Below are 18,812 nucleotides of genomic sequence, written 5' to 3' on the forward strand. Positions count from 1 at the left end.
TATATCTTTACACATTCTGGCCAATATTTTTCCTCTTAGATTGTAAGCTCCCAGGATCAGGCCCTCCTAACCCTCTTGTATTGAACTGTATCATTGCTGTAGTGTCTCCCGTTATATTGTAAAGCGCTGAGCAAACTGTTGGTGCTATATAAATCCTGTATAATAATAACAATAATAATTCTCACTCACCTCAAGCAGAGTACCTTGAGATACCTTTGAGAAGTGGATAGATCAGAGTGTTACCTAAAAAGACAAAGCTAGTTTAGTTATGCTATTAACATTCATTTTAGAACATATATAGAAATGGTACACAGATTGACTACAGGCCATTCTAGTCCAGCCTGCTAGAAAGGTAACACACAAAGAAATCTATATATGATAATGTTCAAGTGTTTCTTCTAATCAATGCTCTTCCTTCTTTCTTCTGTATTCAAGATACACAACAAATAATATATGACGTATGTTCTCACAATTATCTGCTATTATTTGCTTTCACGAGCAGCCATACGGACCGACTGGTATTTATCAGTAAGGATCACTGAATCTGTAGATGTTTCATACACTGCATAGGAAGTCAGTGGATTTTAATGCAGCTCATATTCTTTGACAATTTTATTTTTTTTATATTTTTTAAAGAGAAAAGTAAAATATTGTCTGTGAGTTAAACTGCCAAATGGGTCCTTATATAGTTACATAGTCTGGCTGAAAAAAGACAAACGTCTATCCAGTTCAACCATTAAAAAAAGTTATAATCAACTTTACCTATAAATGTTAGTATCCAGTTATATTCTGTGTATCCAAGAAAGAATCCAGGCCTTTTTTACAGCAATCCACTGAGCTGGCCAGAACCAACTCTTGAGGGAGTCTATTGCACATTTTCACAGCTCTCACTGTGAAGAAACCTTTCCGTGTTTGGAAATTGAATTCACTATATGAACCACTGATGTATTTATACATGTTGATCATATCCCCCCTTAATCTCCTCTTCTCAAGAGAGAATAAATTCAGTTCCTCTAATCTTTCCTCATTGCTGAGCTCCCCCTTGCCTCTTATCAGTTTAGTTGCCCTTCTCTGTACTTTCTCCAGTTCCCCAATGTTCTTTTTGTGAATTGGTGCCCAAAACTGAACTGCATATTCCAGATGAGGTCTTACTAATGATTTGTACAGGGGTAGAATGATCTCTCTCTCTCTCTGGAGTCTATACCTCTTTTAATACAAGAGAGGATTTTGCTCGCTTTAGAAACCGCAGCTTGGCATTGCATGCCATTATTAAGCTTGTGATCTACTAGAACTCCCAGATCCTTCTCCACCTAATGTTTTATGCATTCACTTGCATGCCTTTAAACCACCAATAAAACACTGAGAAAACCAACAGGGATTCCTTAATGATGTGATTGATAGTGTACCATGCTTTAATTAACTGATGGATGTAAGTGTACAATTTTTACAAAAAAGAAAATATTATATCTCCTCTTGGACATGAATGGTGACACATGAGGTTTATGTGTTTACACACATTATGTGACATGACGACACAACATTTATGTCATTTACCCAGTAAGGTAGGGTACCTTCTTATAAGGTAAAAAACAAGCCAGAGGGTTTTTAGAGCATGGGACTGGTTAAACGTTCCAAGAACAAAATTTGCACACAAATTTGCACATAATGTTGGAACACATTTTTCATGTATTTTTGTGCAACAACCACTTCAGCACATCAGTGTGAGTGTTCAGTAGAGATATATTCCTCAACCAGTAGGTGGCAGTGTTGAAAAGTTTGTAGCTGCTTTTATAACTATACTTTATGTCTTCTTCCTGAAAATAAAGTTCCTGTGTTCTGTTAGCAGAGAAGCAGCAGATAAACACATGTGGACTGTGCACTGTCTGTTCTGTAGAGCTATATACAGAGTCTTTAACAAAAAACAAGGAAAGGGAAGTGAACTGGTCTGCCCAGCAAATCAAGCAATTGTCGTCAATATTTTGGTGTTGATGAATTAGTCTGATCAGGAAAAAAATCTAGAAATAAACTCCCATTAGGTAAAGACTGTAAAGACTGCAGTCTGCTCATTTTCTAACACGGTAGCATCCTCCCTCACAATTAAAATATTGCTCACTCTGAGAAGAATACCAGTGTATTCACATTTGCAAATGCAAATACATCCGGGATGTGACTTGTTCAGGTTGATCAGCTGATGAATAAGTGAAGAATCTGCCTGGAGTTTGCATTTTCTCCTTGTGCCTGCCTGGGTTTCCCCCAGGTACTCCGGTTTCCTCCCACACTCCAAAGACATGCTGGTAGGTTAATTGGCTTCTGTCTAAATTGGTCCTAGTGTGTATATGTATGAATGTGAGTTAGGGACTTTAGATTGTACGCCCCTTGAGGGTTAGGGACTGATGTGACTGTACAATAAAGCACCTCTCCATCACGACCAACAACACCACCATCAGTCCCACCCCGCAAGCCAAAGTTCTAGGTGTCACTCTAGACTTCAATCTGTCCTTCCAGTCCCATGTCCAATCGCTGGCAAATTCATGCAGGCTCCACCTCCACAACATCTCCAAAATACGTTCGTTCCTAACCCCAGAAACTACTAAGCAACTCATTCACTTCCTTATTATCTCCCGATTTGACTATTGTAACTCCCTCCTCACCGGCTTACCTCGACACAGGCTATCCCCACTTCTGTCTATCCTGAACTCTGCGACTAGACTCATCCACCTTACCAACCGCTCCGTATCCGCCACCCCCCTCTGCCATTCCCTCCACTGGTCTCTGATTGCCCATAAAATTCAAACTGCTAACATTGACGTACAAAGCTATCCATAATACTGCCCCAAACTACATAACCGACCTGATATCCAAATACCACCCAACACGTACTCTTCGCTCCTCACAATACCTCCTACTCTCTAGCTCCCTGGTCTCCTCCTCCCATGCCCAGCTCCAGGACTTCTCCAGGGCTTCCCCCATCCTCTGGAACTCATTACGCCAATCCATCAGACTATCACCAACCCTCCTCACCTTTAGGCGGACCCTGAAAACCCATCTCTTCAGGGAAGCCTACCCTGCCCTCACCTAACTGCCGATCTCCTCCACTCCTTCTACCACTCCATCCCCCACAGCCATTTCCTCCTGTACCACTATCCCCTCCCTCCTAGATTGTAAGCTGCAAGGAGCAGGGCCCTCGAACCCCTTGTGTATTGTATTGTCATTGTACGATCTCATGTATTGTCTCCCATTTTAATGTACAGCACTGAGAAAACTTTTGGCGCTATATAAATACTGTATAATAATAATAATAATAATAATAATAAAGCGCTGCATAAATTGACGATGCTATATAAGTACCTGTTTTTTGAAGATTTTTTGAAGATATGCTGGCACAACACTTTTACAAAAGATTGTAAAACTAATAGTATGTTGAAACCAGGCACAGACTAAAGAATATATAAGGGCAGTTATGGTATTTTTTATTTACTATTATGTCCAGGCATAAAAATGTTTTTTTCCTTATATAAATATGAAATATTAAATCTTAAAAATGTTTAACCCCTCGCAGTCACCATTTGCTGAGCTGTAAGCAATAGCAGTAGATTTTAGAATTTAGATAAAAGCTTTGGTTGTGAAATAGCTGTGAGCAGCCGGAAGCTCAGATTACACTCACTGAGTAATGATTTGCACAGAAGGAATACAGCCCTCCTTTTATCTCATAGCTGTGTAATGTCAGGTAAATCTGTCTGACTGGTGGCTCAGCTATACATGAAGAGCTTCCAAACAAGCAGTGCTCAGATTTTTATTTATGTGATTGGTCCTCTTTACGGGTTCAAATGAATGTGGTTACGTAGAGTAGGTTCCCAGATACTCAAAAATCTTTCTTGGTCATTGTTTGGTGCAAGGGGCTCCTGGATGCATCCTAGTTATTCAAGGTACAATTTTGCCAAAGTGGGGTAATCAGTATTTAGACGTGTTATTGTTTTTGCATATGACCCCCTGGCTCCATGTGAGGGATCATAAGACACAACTTAAAGTGGTTGTAAACTTCAGACATAAAATATGAACAAAGTATATACCTCTGTAGCAGGGATCTCCAAACTGTGGCCCGAGGGCCGGATGTGGCCTTTTGCTACCCTTTATCTTGCCCTTGGGGCACTATTCCTTCCACTGAGACCAACAATGTGGCAGTACTTCTTCCCATGAAACCAATGATGGTGTACTATTCTTCCCACTAATACCAATGGTGGGGCACTACGCCTACTCCTACTGACCATCAACCCTGAGGCCATGTTTATTCTCACTGATGCTGGAGCCAGGACATTTTCTATCCTCACTGGCCCAATCCAGCCCTCCTAAAGTCTGAATGACAGTATACTGGCCCTTTGAAAAATTTGGAGACCCCTGCTCTATAGTGTGTGCTCAACTCAATTAAGAGCACTAAATGTAATTTCTGTTTGCTGCCATGTTCCTCTGCTATTGACATGAATCACTTCTGACAAGTTGTCCTGACACCAAGAGAAAAATGCTGACAGGGGAGGGATCTCCAGCAGATTGACAGCCTCAGCTCCGTTCCTGTGAACTGTGTGGCGGGGGGGAATGTCTCTTCCCTCCAATCAGCTCTTAGAGCCCTCCTCACTGAGATCTTCAGAATGTGACTTCAGCTCTCAAACCCCTTTTTCTGAACTCTCAAACAAGCTTTATAAATCCTGCACTTTGAACAGATGGAGAGAAGAGAAGACTACAAAAAAAACAGGTACAACTTATGCAGGATGATTTGTTTCATCTCTCTGTATCACCTGAGGCCAGTTACTTCACTGGGTATATGTTAGGATTTACAATCACTTTTAAGGAATTGGATGTAAAACTAGGTGTCGTTCACTCTCAGGAGAGTGAGTGAATATACATGGTTCTCTGCTACAGCAAGTGGAAGCAAGGTGAATTATCTGCTCAGAGTTATGCCTAGTGAAGACAGAAAATCAGATGAAAAATACCACCTGCAAAGCGATTGTCTGATAATCTGATCATTTGTACACAGCTTTCAAGAGGCAACCATGACAGTTCATGCAAAATAATCCAAAGGTACAAGCATGAACATTTTTCTCGTATGATACCAGAACAAACAATTTTTGTTTAATCAGTACAGTATTCATCTGAAAAAAACTGAGTGACCAAGACCATGCATGCTCGGAAACTAAAAAATACATTAAAATACAATACAATACTTTACATCACTTCCGAAATTGTATTCTGTTGTACGAGAATTATTTCAACTTTAGTGACCTATTCAAATTCGATATGAGAACAGCTTCTCATAAAAAAAAAAAAAATGGCGGATCATTTGTCTGATATGTGTACAAGGCTTTAGAGTGTAGGTCAGCGTGCAGCATAATGTCACCTGTTACCCCGTCACAAATGCTTGGAAGAAGCAGTGTAGTGGAGAGACTCCATAGTGTTATGTTTAGATGGCAAAGTAAATGTTAGTAGAGAAGGTGAACCTTTATTCACTTTAAATGGCCAATCATGTGCGAGGGCAATTAAAAAAAACTGAATTTGCTAGCACATGATTAGCTGAATCAAGTGGGCGCTACCTCATCTGATGAAAACAACATTCAGCAAACTCTTACATTACAAAGTGAACAATCCTTACTTTAATACTGTATATCCACCCCCCCCCCCGTCATCTGTGTGGAACTGATTAAAATGACCCCTTTATTAGGACATGTATCACTTTCTATGTGAAGTATAGAGTACAATTTAACGAGTCATCTTGGGGAAATTAGATCATCATCATCACAGACCGTGTACTTTGGAGAGTTGGTTTGTGTTCTCACAAGGCACTACGAAGCTCAGCAATGTACTGCTCTTTCTAGTGGAAAAATATAACTGTGTGCTCTATGCAAGACTGGGCTACAAAGACATTGTAAAAAGTCATTACACTTTTCCCTTTGCTCAGGCTGAAATTGCTACAAGTTGTTGAGAACAATAAAAGATATATACATGTCTTGTGTCTGGCTTAACCCTCCTGGTCGGTATTCCCGAGTGTAGCTCGGGGTAAAGTTTCAGTACCAAAAGCGGTAACCCCGAGCTACACTCGGGCTTACCATGCGGTATTGCTCAGGGATTCCCTGCAGCGCTTACCTTGTCCTTCGCTCCCGCGATGCGTCACCTGCAGCGTCCCTGGAATCCGGCATCCGTGTTCCGGTCCCTGCAAGCGTCAGGACGTACGGGGGATGGAATGGCGGCAAATCTTAAAAAATTTCATTTTCTAATAAACTTAAATAACATCGTAAAACATTACTGTTTCAAACCATTTCACATACATTTTGTCCCTAGTGCTTTGTCCTGTGCCCTGCCTGCATTTTGACTGTTCTTTCTGCCTGGAAACTTAGAAAAGTCTACGGCGTCCAAAAAGCGTCCCTTTAGGTCAAAAGCGGTTTTAGACCAGCTAGAGAACAGCGATAGTAAATCAGAACCACTTGCAGAATTGAGTGATAATGATTCGTGGGGGAATTCGTCATCAGACACTGAAAACGATTCTTGCTGTGGGGGCACCCAACAAATAGGAGGAACCAGGGAAGGCTGCGGGGGACATGAGAAGAGGAGGATCCAGGCTGCTCTGTGTAAACCACTGCACACAGCAGGTAAGTATAGACATGTTTATTATTTAAAAAAAAAAAAAAAGAACCTTACACAAGATGGGGATCATTAATACACCCTTTAGTAAAGCCCAACTCAGGATCATGCCCAGCCTTTACTCGCAACTCCCAATACATAAGCTAATAAAAGCATTGCAGTAATTTCACAATTAAAGATTTATTTTTGAAGACCATTTGTATTTTAGTGTGGTGACATCGTCACTCACTGTTGGATGCATTACAACTCCAGGCAACAGAGGGGGGATACGACTTCCATCTTCTACAGTATTCTGCTGTAAGTCTACAGTAAACCACATTTCTCATGAGGCCAGAGTTTGCAAATGATGTGGTGGTTGTTACTGTAGGTGCAGCTTATGCAGTACCTACTTTTCAAGGGAATGCTCACTTAACCAGCCACACACCACTCCAAGAAAATTGGGACAGAAACAGCAAAAGCAGACTGAAAGCGGCATCAAAAAATTCCACCCAGTTTAACCTGATGCTGGCGCGCTTACATCACCTCCATTCACAGAAGAACTACACATGAGTGCTGAGGGGACAGGTCCCTGAAGGGATAAGGATGCACAGAAAAATGCCAGGTCCCCAGGGCCAGAAATAATGACTTCGAACACAGCGGACTGTGAATTACCCCGAATAGAAAGCAGGGTGGGTAAGGAAGATGTCTTTGCAAGCACCATTATTGAGCATTAAGAATTTAGTCACACCATACAAATAGAAAACTATTTTTGTCTGGACTTTAAATGATTTTTAAAATATAAATAGATTTAAAAATCAGATAAACATTAAGTTTATAAACCTGTATCAACAGATATCATTTGAAAAGTGTATGTTCACTTTGAAAAATAATAATAGCAATAGTAGTGTGTTCCAATCATGTGCAAAGGAATTTTAAATTAACAGGATTTTTCCTAGCAGATGATTGAAGTGAACATTCCTTCATCTTATACAAACTCAGTCAACATTTACTTTGAGAATTGAATAGTCTCTGTTTCTTTAATAAATCAACCCTTAAAGCGGTAGTAAACTGCAAAACCCACCACCAAAAAACAGTCCCCTGCAAGGTAATGTGCTGATATGCATTGCAAACTAATACATTATGTAAAACTTACGTACCTTAAGACGAAGCCCCCCAGCGGCACGCTGTCACCGCTGCAGAGGCTTCCATCTTTATCTGGTCCTTCTTCCAATCTCTGGCCGTCCAGCATGCACATGAGAGTCCCAGGCCACGGCACACAGCTCTTAAGGAACAGCACGGGCATGCTGTTCCTTCCCAGTGCATTTGCGCTGGCTTTAGGAAAGAGAGAATATTTTCTAAACATTTAGGAGATATTAATTTTACCTACAGGTAAGCTTTATTATAAGCTTACCTGTAGGTAAAACTAAAAAAATTTGTTTACTACCACTTGACTGAGGTTTTGCAGATACTTATTGGCTGCCGTAACCTTTATAACCACCCCATTACTTGTGTCCCCCCCAATAACAGACAACACAATCTTATTACTTGGAATTCAAAGGCCATAGCAGCCATTTTATTGTAAGGACAATAAAATGCAACTTTATTAAAATTTACATCTTTCTTTTTAAATATGTGAACATCACTGACCACAATGTAATTACAGTAACGAACCTCCTTAAAGTCTAAAGGTCTTTTAAGGCAGCTTGTATTCAACCGACCTGTTATATCTACCACCGCATAGACTTGAAGGCCTCCAGCCGAAAACACTCTGGCTCGAGGACAATTTAATATAAAGATAATCTCAATAAAACTGAATGTCTCTTAATACACTACTCCTTCACTGAACTAGGGAAGGTACACTCATACCTGAGATGTGCCCAACCCGCTCATTCTCCAACAATTTTACCAGTCACTATCTTAACTGAGACCCCCTGCCAACTGCTACGACACAACCCAGAAAGAAAACGAAGATCAACCCCAAAAGAACAAACATCAAGGCAATTAACAAAAGGCGAAAACAATCTGAGGTCAAATTAGATATCACGGGTTGGAGGGAGGGAGCCAGCTCCGAATGACCATGAGGAAAATGCTCCACCCTTTTTTCCTTTCCAGGGCCCTCCCTGCCTTGCACCATCCAACCCAATGTTCCTTTAATCAGACAGGATACTCAAACTTTTAAACAAAGCTAATTTTTTAACCCCATGTTACTCCAGCCTGGCCTGCAAACCTAGTCATCTCTGGCCTTACGCCTATGCTGCTCATCTAGCTGCATAACCTATTCTTTAAAGTGATTCTAAGGTCTAAACATTTGACCTTAATACATGAAAAGATAAGTTCACCTTTGGAACACATAACATGTTCTTCTCCTGAAGCCTCTCCACCTCGATCCCCCCATGCCTGTGATAGTGGGCCAGGGATCTTCTCCCTGAATCCACTGTCACATTTTGAAAAGAGTGTGGCCACCAACATGGCCCCATCATTCACTCACAGGGTTCTGTGAATGAATAGATTACAATTACCGACAGCCTTAGCGGCTGACAGCTTGTAGTTCTCAGGGAACTACGAGGGTGTTGCATCCTCATAGTTCATTGATTCTTCTTGGACTGAAAGTAACTGCTTGCCTATCTGAGGTATGGGTAGACAGTTACACACACAGTCTGCAGGAGCTGGACTGTGCATCCTCAAAAAAAAATGTGCATTTTTGTTTTTTTAAGGTGATCTTATCCTTTAAGGTAAATAACGCCCCACTATTTTTTCCCCTCTTCTGTCCCTAAACACTTACCTGGCTTGTAGAGTTGTTTCAGTACTGTCCCAGCTGCAGTACATTTCCTTCACTTCCTAGTTTCACAGGAGACACAGGCAGCAGAAAGAGCCATAGGCTCCTGCCGCAGACTCCTGTGGAATGTGAAAGGGGGCGAGGCTTACTGGCACTGTGTGTGTTTATGAACGCACACAACCAGACTCAGGAGCGCACCTGAAAAAGGTTTCCCCCCCAGCACATGACTTGCAATGGAGGAATGGAAAGCACCGGTGAAGAGAAGGTAAAGGACTGCTCTGTGCAACAACACTGCTCAGAACAGGTAAATATAATACTTTTTTAAATTATATTTAAGTCAGTTCAGTCTAATGCCTTTCGCCAACCTCCTCAAATACACCCACTTTTAGATCTCTACAACATATAAGCAAATTAATAATTTTCTAGCCCATGATATGAACTAGGGGGGCTGTTTGAGATAACACAGAACACACAGGGCAGCTCTGAATTTCTGGCAAGATATACAGGTTTTTTTTTTTTTGCAATTGATCAGATGCAACATAGTGCTTACTTTGGTATATTCATCAGACCAAAAGGGAACAAATAAGAGAGGTTCACTCATGCAAGAGAAGCCTCTCTTGTATAGATTTGCAATATGTTTGAGCAAGGATGCGAGGAACACCCAACATCTTTTTCACCTATGTCTCCATTGTGGAGATTTTTATTCACTATTTGACTTAGTAACTTTTTTCACAGAGACACAAACATCCAAAGTGGTTTAGTTATTACAAACATTGTTGTAGAAGGTGACAGTTGTCAAAAGTGAGATATAACCTCCTTTTAGGAAAATTTCCAGTCATTTTCTCGTGTGTCTTTATTACCTCCTAGTTTACCTCTTTGTATGTAAGCTCTAATGAGCAGGGCCCTCCGATTCCTCCTGTATTGAATTGTATTGTAACCATGTTGTTTACCCTCACGTTGTAAAGCACTGCAAAAACTGTTGGCACTATATAAATCCTATATAATATTAATAATCTATCTATCCATTCAGTCGTATCCGACCCTTGGCAATTGCATGGACCATCACTCGTAAGCGATTTTTTCCATGAATTCTCTTAGCAATTATTTTTACAGGGTAGGTTGCCAGGTCTTTCCCCAACCCCTACCATGCAGGAGATCCCGCATGGCCAAGGATAATAATAATAATTACAGGAAATTAAGGAAAATCCTTGCATAAGGGGTGAAATACTCTTTGGGTGTTGTACACTTTAAATGTGGATATATTCACCCCTATAGAATTTGTGTTTTGGGGAAATTGCACCAAGAATGCAGTAAGCAGGGTTTTTTTAAAGGCACTGCACCTGCCTTATTGTATTGTACTATAATTAGAGTAAAGAAAAATTTAGAGAAGTAAAAATAAATAATATGCGTTTGTTCCTAGGCATGGTCCCTTATTAAATCCAGCCCACAAACATTTTATGCATGCTCTGTATTCCCACTGCAACAAACCACACCCCCTCCACCCCAGGAAACACCCCTTTAATTTATTATGTCATGTCATTTTTCTGTATGATTTTATTTAAGTAAATTTTCTATGCTTACAATTCACCCCATCTGCATAAAAAAAATCATAACAAAAATGAGTGTGCAGCACCATAAAACAATTCACATCAGCAATGTCCACATAGGATTAGACTTTTGCTCAAGCTCACAGCTAAGCTCCACCCATACTTTTCAGCAGTCCACTATCACAGCCTCTGTTGGCATTTATGGTTCTCCTATAAGATTGTTAAACAGTGATGGTGAGGCATGAGGACTGGGCTTAATTTGGAATTAAAACAAAAGATAAGGCCTATAAGGACTTGGATAAGGGGGGTTCCCCCACATGCATCCAAAATAATATAAAGGGTACTTGCAGAGATCTTTATTGCATCTATTGTTCAACCATACTGATAGTTTTTAAACTTGATTTACATCTCTGGCTCATTTTAAATGGGAACGTCTAGGGCAGCACAGTGGCTAAATGGTTAATACTTCTACCTGGCAGTACTAGGATCATTGGTTTGAATCCCAAACACAGCACCACCTGCCTGGAGTTTGCATGTTCTCCCTGTGCCTGTATGGGTTTCCTCCCACACTCCAGAGACATGCTGGTAGGTTAATTACAGATAAAAGTGTAGCGTAATCATAAAACAAACAAATGAAAAGTCTATATAATCTGAAATAAGCAGAAACACCAGTGATGTCAGTCCAAAATGACGAGCCTCCCATAAATATGAAACATGAAAGATCATATGTCATCCGATGAAATCCTTCTTGTGGAAAGAGAGTTACAGTAGATCCCATCACCCACAAGAGCACTCTGGGCCTCTAACTTTACTTATATGACCCCTGAACGTACAGGCAGGTCATACAGCGCTTTCCCAAACGGGTTATGGGCTTCCAGTAACGCCAATGGCGGCCCTCACCAGCAGATCGTCCGACAAGTATTATAATACCAAATAGGAGCAAAAATAAAATAAATAGTGCTCTCTGCTAGATATGCCAAATAATTTATTAAAAAAAAACTCACTCACAAGAGAAGCACTTGTGTCCAAGTGCAAAGAACAGCGCCAATAAAAACAATCTCCACATCAGAGTACTGAGATAGCTGCGGGGACGTCAGTGGATGGGCCTTCTCCTCCCATAGGTTAATTGTCTCCTGTCTAAAATTGGCCCTAGTATGTGTATGTATGAATGTGAGTTAGGTACCTTAGATTGTACACTCCTTGAGGGTTAGGGACTGCTGTGAATGTACAATATATATATGTAAAGCACTGTGTAAATTGACGGCTCTATATAAGTACCTGTAATAAATAAATAATGTTTGCATGCAGAAAAAGAAAAACTGCATCCATGCCATACAATGAACCTGTACCGTCCAAATACAATTATTTTATTAAAATCACTAACCTTATTAAATAAAAAAAAATTGTTAGAGAAGCATTATAAATACTTACCTTTTGCCTTGGAATAGGGTATTTTTGGTTTCTCGCTAACATTTTTCATAACAGGGATGATTGTACTAACACAATCTGAGTTGGACACGATTTAAACAATATTGGTACAGAACAAAACTCTGGCAGAAAAATGTATAAAAGGTGTATAAAGGGTAAAGCATCAAATGCAAACCAATGGTAAAGGCAAAATTCGATTGGAAACTGCAGAAAAGGTGAAACAACAATCCTACCAGCAAAAGGAATTCTTTCTTCAGACTTGAGAACAATGGATTACAACAGGTTCATACTCCCCAAACTGAAATGTTTCTTAAAATGGTAAAACATTCTTTCCCTTTTTATTTAAAGGCAATCAGTCAGAAAATATATTTAATAGGAAAAATAATACTGTATTCAAAAACAAGGAAAATATAGGTTCAACTTTTTAGAAATGACCAAAAATAGACTATATTGCTAAACATGCAAAGAAAAAATACCTGAAATGTCAACTCTTATTAATAAGTCCCATAGAGTAATTGAACACAAAAAGGGGTATAGCTGCATATCACGGGGCCCCATGGTATGGGGCCAGCTCAATGATCTTTGTTCATTGCTCTGATCATGCCTGATCTTGGCATATCATTTGACAGGTAGTGACAGTACATTCTGTACACCAATAGGTGTGGGTTTTGCTGGTGGTTTGTGGGGAATAGTAAAGAGTACTAGGCCAAAGGAGTAATCAAGGCATTACCAGTACTCTCAAATATCTGAGATGTCAAAAAGAATTTTAAAGAGCTAATTTTAACAAACAATACATACAGTATGTAACCCAAGTTTCTAAAGAAAAAAAACATTTTGCTAATGTAATTTATGCCACAGACTCAACTCTCTCATTATCATCATTCTTTAAAAAAGGCCAAACTTAAAGTGTTACTAAATGTTCAAATTTTTTTTTAAAATAACAAACATGTCATATGCACCTGCTCTGTGAAATGGTTTTGCACAGAGCAGCCTCGATCCTCTTCTTCTTGGGTCTCCGGGCCCTTCCCCAGCTGGGTGCCCCCAGATCAAGCTGATTGATCTGGGGACACTTATGAATGCTTGCTCCCGAGCTGCCTGTGTGTGTCTATGGGACACACAGAGCATGGCTTGGCCCCGCCCCCACTCCCTCCTCACTGGCTGTGTCTCAATGAGGCCAATGAGGTGGGAAAGACCCGGGAGATCCACTGCTCTCGTGCACATCAGTGGATCAAGATTGGGCTTAGGTAAGTATTGGGGGGGGGGGGGGTCTGAGGAAGGAACTGCACAGTGAAGATTTACCTTCATGTATAGAATGCATGAAGGTAAAAAAAACTTTTTGATGCATGTCTCCTCCCACACATCCATGGAGGGGATTGCTGACTAGATTACAAAATATTTGGCAGCTGAAGCAAGCAAGGAATTATGTGGCTTCCTATCTCACAACCAGGGGCAGACTGACCATTTGGAAACTCGGGCACTGCCCAAGAGCCCGGGGTCAGTAGGGGGGCCCATGAGATGCCCCTGGTACCTTTTTCATAGGCTTTTTTGAGTTTGGGCAAGGACACAGGGGCCCCATGATTCCCTATTGCCCAGGGGCCCCATAAGTTGTCAGTCCGCCCCTGCTCACAACAGGACAGGTAGAGTTCTGTCTGAATTATAACAGTTCTGCAACAACAGTCCCATAGCAAACATCTGGGCTTTTGTTCCTGTAGTTACAACCCCACCTACCAACCTAAGCGCAGGGTCCTGCTGTAAGGGCACCCATACATGAAGTGAAATTTGAACGGCTGAGCAGGGACCAGACAAATTTCAATCCATGTATGGTCAGGCTGATCAGTGGAGTCTGACGACAGGGAATCCTTCCTAACATCAGAACACAATAGCACAGCGAGAGTAATTTCGCCAACTACTTCAAATGTGTGGATGGGGGAATCTGGTCATTTTTTTTCATTCTACCCTTTGGTTGAACAAAAAAAAAAAAGGATGAATGTATTGCAGTTTAAGGAATGGCTAGCTAAGGGTAAACCTTAATCTGAACCATAAACAATCCACATCTGATTCCAACTACAACTGTTATTCGCATTCTAATGAAATTAGTAGTGATGATCATAACCAGAAACTTTTGGGCATTTGAGTTCCTGGGACTGGGGGAATAGTAGGGGGTGGAAAGCAATAGGGATAAAAATTCTGGGGATGTAACGATTCTTGTAATGACCTGACATGGCAAAACTTTGTTCCAGCTATGGGCAGTCTGGCAGTACTGAAGTTGATCTATCAGTTGACCTCAGTACAAGCAGCTTGTCGTTTTTTTTTTTTGTAATATCGCTGCTGGCGACAATAGAAGTGTGAGGGATTCCCCCCTCCAAACTAACTGTATTGATGGGGTAATCGAGCAATATTCTTTCCTTCAATCCATAGCTGAAGGAAAGAAAATTGCATAATGCATGGCCTTCCTAAGTCAAAAGTTACTTTTAGGAACATATACTAATTCAAAGGACATCTCCCTCCTGCAGTATTGCTCAATCATTATACCCTTAATAAAGGTTAAAGTGATTCTAAAGGCTTATTTTTTTTTAAAGAAAAAAATAACAAACATGTCTATACTTACCTTCTGTGTGCAGTGGTTTTGCACAGAGCAGCCTTGATCACCCTCTTCTCGGGTGGCCCGCAGGCTCTCCTGGCCCCTTCCTCCTGTCGGGTGCCCCCACAGCAAGCAGCTTGGCTATAGGGGCACCCGCTGCTCCGTGTTGTCCATTCACACACGGAGCCACAGTTTGGCCCCGGCCCCTCTCTCTTCTCCTTGGCTCACTGGCTGTGAATGACAGTGGTTGGAGCCAATGGCTTCCGCTTCTGTCTCAGCCAATAAGAAGAGGGAGTCCCTGGATAGTGGAGACTCCAGTGCACATCACTGGATTTAGAGGGGGCTTAGGTGAGTATTAGGGGGGGCTGGGGGGGATTGTGCGCACACAAGGTTTTTTACTTTCATGCATAGAATGCATAAAGGTAAAAAACCTTAAGCCTGTGCAACCACTTTAAGTTTTATACCAACGGCTTTTGGTGCATAGAGAAACACACCCTCGTCCAGTAATTGCAAATAATTGCAACAATGGTGCATAAAATAATAAGGCTTTGTTATTAGACAGGACTACATATCACCTTAACCCTCTCCTTATATCCATAAGATAGGAGGTGTTCTGTAGTCCACAGAGGGAACTGAGAACAATTATAACTTATACCAGTGAGAACAGGAAGAAGGCACAAGAATGTATCATCACTATAAATCTGGTAGGCATAGGAGATATTATTTGCATTTATCACACACACACATAACTAAACAATTTCAATTGTATAACAAACAGACCAAAAGGAAAGAAATAAGAAAAGCTCACTGTTAGGGTTTACATACAATTTAAATTAATTCATGGAAATGTCTTATTTAATATGGTGAACCAATAATAAATGCATAAAATGTAGTTTTAATAAATGCATTCACTTATGCTGCAAAACATCCAAGAGAAAAACTCTGGGGATGCAGAAGAAAACAAAACCAAAAAAAAAGCAAAATGAACAACCAAACTTAATAAAATATTTGGCTGCATTTACCAAAGCCTATATATTCACGGTCTAGGTTTTTTATACGTTGCTTAAAATAGAAGCAACTAATGCTGATTTATGTTTAGATGTTTTACAAATGTCATAAAAAAAAAAGCTCGCTATCAATGTATACTTTTTTGTAAGATAATACATTTTAAAAGTCATAACATTGTGCAGATGAAAATGTCTGCTGCCACTTCAAAATCGACAGAGAACTTTTTTTTTGTAGTGGGCTCATTACTGCTACAACTGTCTGGCGTCAAACAGATGCTTATCTTTCTGCAGCACACTGTGCATGCAAACCTCTAATTGCCAACAATAATTTGCAGTGTAAGCATTTCCACAAGAAAGTACTATTACAATTTGTGTGGCTACTGACAGACTTCCATTTATTCCACAAAAGACATTGAATACATATTTATTTATTTAATTCAAGTGAATCCATATGTATATTTAAGGCTGCAAAAATACACACACATATGAATATATATAAATATAAATATATATCTATATATATACATATTCATATGTGTGTGTATTTTACAATATATATATATTTTTTTACACTTACACATGCACATTTCTTGTCTTCCCTGACAAAAATGTTGGGATGAAAAAGATCTACGCAGTGAATTAACATGCTTACTGAAATTTTGGCTATTATGTAAAAACATACGCATTTTTAATGGATGGCAACTGCCTAATTGTTTACTATACTCTTATAAATTCTGCTAAAAAATGTAGGCGATACCTTGCAGTGAACAGTGTGTCAAGCTTAAAACATTTATTTTTGTTTTTGCGGGAAAAGAATAAAACCCCTGTCTGATTTATGTATATGATATAGGTTTTGCCTCCCTTTCTGTCCTGGTGACAACAGTTTGAGCAGGGAGGAAGTGAAGGAAAACCGACAGGTATAAAATAGAAATGCGGTTCGTTTTGTTCCGTTTCGAATTGAAATTCTGACAAATTTTTCATTATTCAGAAATTTGGATGTACCAAAATTTCCAAAAACAACAGTAACGATTTTCAACAAATCAGGATAACGAAATTAATTTGGATCCGAATGAAACAAATTAATTCAATTAATTCGCTAATAGCTAGTTCTTAAGGACCAAGGACCTCCTGGCTGCCATATCCTTAACAACCATGACTCGGGTCTGGTACAGATTTTTATGGATTTTTTTTTTAAATGGCATGCGGTCCCCCCCAGACCCTTATCAGAGCATGTAGCCTGGCAGGCCAGGAAAGGGGTGGCATCAAGTGCTCCCCTCCGAACCATAGCAGGCCACATGCCTTCAACATGGGAGGGGTGCTTTGGGGCAGGGGGGCTCCCCTTCAAAGCACCTTGTCCCTATAGTCATTGTCCCCTTGATAAACACTGTAAAGTAGAACTATAGGTAAAACTTATTTTTCCCATTTTGGCTAGAGTAAGGGAGGGTTATAACCCCTGTCGAGGTTTTTTTTTGTTATCTGGGTGCCACTGGGGAGATTTACCTTCACTTCCTGTTTCACAGCCAAAACAGGAAGTGAGAGGAAATTCCTGCAAATTAGGGGAATCCATTGCCCTCCCAGGTCACCAATATCAGTGTCCCCCTTGGAAGATTTCCCCTCTATTACTGTTCAAGGGACAACCCAAAATTTTGGATTTTCTTTCACTTTCAATGATAAAGGTAACAAGGACATTTAGAGAGGGTGAATCTCCCTAATAGGGGCAAAGACAGTTATTAACACTGACAGGTAGTCTAATCCATCTCCACTCTCTCGAAAACTTGAAAAAAAAAGCTTTGAAGGCTCATTTATACTTGCAGCTGGGGGGCAGTAAAGCCCCTAGGTTAAGCCACATTTTCACTGCCCCTCAACAGCTCATTTAACTAGTGTCAGAAGCTGGGGGTGTACATATACATATGAAGCAAAGCATCACAGACCAGTGAAATGGACCACGCTGCAGCCTCCCACAACACATGCAATTGTAGCATAGTAGTCTGATATTTAGGGGTTAAAACAGGCAGTAAGGAGGAGACACAATGTCTTCTTACTAGCTGTCAAATGCTCTCTGAAGAGTGATCCAAACGTGGATTGCTCTTCAGAGAGCAAAGAAAGTGTCATTGAGGCCTAAAGGACATGTCTAGGAAAAATGTTAAAATTATATATATATATATATATATATATATATATATATATATACGTAGTAGATGTCTCCAATGCATGCATGTTCCCCCATGTTTTGTCTTTTTAAAAATGCAGCAAGTATTCAAAAACAGCTGTTGAAGTGCTAGAAATCCTAAATTCAAAAACGCATTGAAAACATGCGTACACACGTGCTGATGCGTGACAACGCACCTGCCTGATTCTACAAAAAACACATCTCTATGCAAACACATCTAACTGGGCCTTTAGTGATATCTCAGTGCTGAAGTTCCGAAGGGTTAAAAGAAACCAATATTTGATTTCGCTTGTCAGCTCCATGCAGAGGCAAAATATCAGTTTTGGATTGTGCTGACCATTACCATTATTTAGTATGGACACTTGCATATGCCTGGCCTGAGGGGGTTTGGAGCCTTTACGCAAAGTCTAAATTGTGTATAAAAAAATATTCATGGTTTCTGGTTTAAACAGCAGAACAATATTTTTTTTTCCTGCAAACCTACATCAAAAGAAAAAATGAACAGATAAACATGTATTTTTTTATTTAATACATTTCTGGTTAAAACATCAATCAGTAAAATATGTTTAATTGTGCTACCACAAGAATTCTCAAAAATTCTAAAATAATTTTTTTTTCAAAAGTCCTCATGGCTAGATTAAACAAAAAATTGGTTGATTATAAAAATGTCATTTTAACGGTGATTAAAAAGAAAAGA

General features: G+C 40.0%; 1 long non-coding RNA gene across 1 annotated transcript in view; it reads right to left on the minus strand.

Annotated features, from left to right (window-relative positions):
* Positions 1–18,812, minus strand: part of LOC149453159 (uncharacterized) — a 107,331-nt gene that overhangs the window by 47,834 nt on the left and 40,685 nt on the right. The window contains exon 2 of the long non-coding RNA XR_016314731.1: positions 190–243. This is a non-coding gene — a long non-coding RNA (uncharacterized LOC149453159). The remainder of the gene's footprint in view (positions 1–189; positions 244–18,812) is intronic.

This window comes from Staurois parvus, unplaced genomic scaffold (genome assembly GCF_062004578.1).
Source record: "Staurois parvus isolate SC_StPar_1 unplaced genomic scaffold, SC_StPar_1.0 ptg000450l, whole genome shotgun sequence".
In the NCBI taxonomy this organism is placed as follows: Eukaryota; Metazoa; Chordata; class Amphibia; order Anura; family Ranidae; genus Staurois; species Staurois parvus.